This window comes from Portunus trituberculatus, chromosome 35 (assembly GCF_017591435.1).
Source record: "Portunus trituberculatus isolate SZX2019 chromosome 35, ASM1759143v1, whole genome shotgun sequence".
Lineage (NCBI taxonomy): Eukaryota > Metazoa > Arthropoda > Malacostraca > Decapoda > Portunidae > Portunus > Portunus trituberculatus.
In genome coordinates, this window is record NC_059289.1 from 8,673,847 (window position 1) to 8,676,904 (window position 3,058).

At 47.9% G+C, this 3,058-nt stretch overlaps 1 long non-coding RNA gene across 2 annotated transcripts in view; it reads right to left on the bottom strand.

Moving 5' to 3' along the window:
• Nucleotides 1-2,637, bottom strand: part of LOC123513111 — a 16,567-nt gene extending 13,930 nt beyond the window's left edge. For both annotated transcript variants that reach the window (XR_006677262.1, XR_006677261.1), the window contains exons 1-2: nucleotides 2,623-2,637; nucleotides 2,238-2,443 (exon numbers count right to left, since the gene is read on the bottom strand). This is a non-coding gene — a long non-coding RNA (uncharacterized LOC123513111). The remainder of the gene's footprint in view (nucleotides 1-2,237; nucleotides 2,444-2,622) is intronic.
• Nucleotides 2,638-3,058: the final 421 nt, after the last annotated feature.

Below are 3,058 nucleotides of genomic sequence, written 5' to 3' on the forward strand. Positions count from 1 at the left end.
GAAAGAACATGGATTTTTTTTCACGCCCAGAGGAGTTTGTAAGTCTAAGTGAAAAATGGTTAATTAACAAGAATCTCAAAGAAAAATTAGTTTTTTTTCCTTTTCATATCTAATCGCGTTGATATTTAGAGATGGATGTTGAACGAAAAAGAGTCTGATGAAAAAGAGCCGTGTATCATAAGGCACTTAAAAAATGCTTAAAAATATTGCTGATTACTAACAACCTCCGTAAAAATCACTAACTGTAAGAACCAAACTAGCTATTACAAGTTAACAACCACGCGCTATGACTCTTCCCACCCACTCATTCAATGCATCCTCTTGGTATGAACAGAACAACCTCCGCCACTCACTTCAGGTAACAGTTAAGTGCCTGCTGAGCTTAAATAAATGAAATAAATGACGAGGAAGGCGAGAGGAGGAAGGGGAGGAAGAGGAGGGGGGGTTAGGGAAGGAAGGAAGGTAACGATGGAAGGAAGTATAGGGATGAATATGCTGCAGGGGAGAATGGTGGTGGGGGAGTACAGAACTGCAAGGATGGAGGAGGAGGAGGAGGAGGAGGAGGAGGAGGAGGAGGAGGTGGAGGAGGAAGAAGAGGAGGAGGAGCATGTGGGTACTGAATTGAGTGTGAAGGGATGGAGAGAGAGGAGGAGAGAGATGAGAGAGAGAGAGAGAGAGAGAGAGAGAGAGAGAGAGAGAGAGAGAGAGAGAGAGAGAGAGAGAGAGAGAGAATTGTAGCTATAAATAGACAAAACAGGACGAGAAAATAAAGACGAAGAGGGAAAGAGCGGTGAGGAGAGAGAGAGAGAGAGAGAGAGAGAGAGAGAGAGAGAGAGAGAGAGGAGGTGGGGGGGAGTGACAAACAGCCCCGAGTGAGAGGGTGTTACAGTGCCAGCGGGAGGTCCACCACATACCATTTATACAATCTGCGATGACGTCATTGGTCAAGTAAGGTCAATTGTCAAGGCGACTGTTAGACGGGCCACGTGTTAGAGGGAGGGAGGGAGGGAGAGAGGGAGGGAAGGGGAGAGGAGGAAACATGAGGGGAGGGGGTGGAGTCTTGTGTGGAGGTGAATGAAGATACTTAAAACCGGATGGAGAGTTTATAAAGGAGGAGGAGGAGGAGGAGGAGGAGGAGGAGGAGGTGGTGGTAGTGGTGGTGGTGGTGGATGTTTGCATTTCAGAGTGAATGAGTGGTGTTAATAGCTAGTTAGGTGGAAGGTGGAAGGGGAGGAAGGGATGCAGTGAAGGGGAGGAAAAGATGCATATGTGAGGAGGAAAGGGGAATGGATGAGGTAGCATGGGGAGGCTTAAGGGAGGAATAGGGAGAAGGGAGAGGTAAGAAGGTGGAGACAGAGGTGAATGATATAGGTGATGGTAGGATGGTCTCTTTTTTCCATCCATCCAGAGACATCCTACTTATTGCTCTGAGATAGAACTATACGGGCACACACACACACACACACACACACACACACACACAGCCACCTGTCATACACACTCGTCCGCAGCGACACATCTTCATTAAGACAAGTGTCGCCTCTTCGCCCTCTCACTCACTCCTTTCCGCCCTCACTCACCCTTCTTCCTCTCCCTTTATTTCCTTAACAATCCCTCTCTTTCTCTCTCTCTCTCTCTCTCTCTGGTTGTCACACAGCATTAGCCAAATCATTTCTCCTCCCAGTGTTACTCTCAAAAGGAGCAACAGTCTCTCTCTCTCTCTCTCTCTCTCTCTCTCTCTCTCTCTCTCTCTCAGCATAACTCATAAGTAATCACAACAGGGATTATTATTACGTTACTTTTTACCGCCGCCTCGAACTCCTCCTCTTACTTTTAAACGCTGGACATTTTTGAGTCGTTCCGAGGCACACAAGTTTACTGGAATTGCCGTCGTGCATTTCACCTCAGCTTTTTGGGGCCGCGGGAGGAAGAGGAGGAGGAGGAGGAGGAGATGGTGGAGGAGCGGTGGTGCGTCTCGGTAAATTGTTGCCACTTAATGTAACTGTTGGTGGTGGTGGTCGGGCGAGGCAGCTTGGCGTGGCATGGCGTGGCGTGGCGTGGGTTAGCCAGAGGGGGGCCGTTCACTCACTCAGCTTAGCGTGAATCATTCATTACGGAAATCTTACTAACTGGTTCTTCGTTCTCTCTCTCTCTCTCTCTCTCTCTCTCTCTCTCTCTCTCTCTCTCTCATTTACAGTTCCTTAACACCCTTCAAAACACACAGATCAAACTCATACCATATCATGTGATTCGCTGATACAAGCTGGCGCAGACATCAGCAGTCTTCAGGAGTCTCCAAACATGCAGAGTGAGAGCATACGGGCCGCGTCCGTCCTCACATGGCGCTCAGGCGAAAAGCCGCACTTTCCCCAGAAGTCACAGGGCGCCATCTAGCGGTTGTGTACGCGTCTTGAAGCTTCAGAAACCTCAAATCCGCCGCCATCTTGAAGCAGTAAACCAAATTCTTAAAAAAAAAAAAAACATACCTGCAAAAGACCCTAGTTGAAGTGATGGGTTTTCAGTGGTACCTTTTATGCTTATAGTGACAGATTATCAAAAATTTTACGCTATTAACAGATAAAACACTTTAGAAAACAGTGGTGGTGATGGTGAGACTCCTACATAGAGCGCTGCGAAGGTTGCGGATGGCGGGATGGGAGGTGGAGGGAATGACCGCCATCTGTCGGACGAGAGTCACGCCAACTGCTGAGCGTCGCCTACATGTCAATGAGGCGACGCGGCATTGTCAACACACCTGCACACACCATTCTTTTTGTCTGGGATGACCGCTCGTCGCCAAGCCGGCAAAAAAAAAAAAAAAAAGTTATGGTATTTTTTCTTACTCAGAGTGAGGGTGTGGGTGCGTGCGTGTTAATTCGAATTTATGAGTGGAAGCGTAGTACATACATCGAGAGAAGCGCTGCGTCCGCCTTGCCATCCAAGTACAGAGAGAGAGAGAGAGAGAGAGAGAGAGAGAGAGAGAGAGAGAGAGAGAGTCACAATGATTCTAGACATGAAGGAGAACGCAGTCTCAAGGTCATTGTAGAAAGACAAAGAA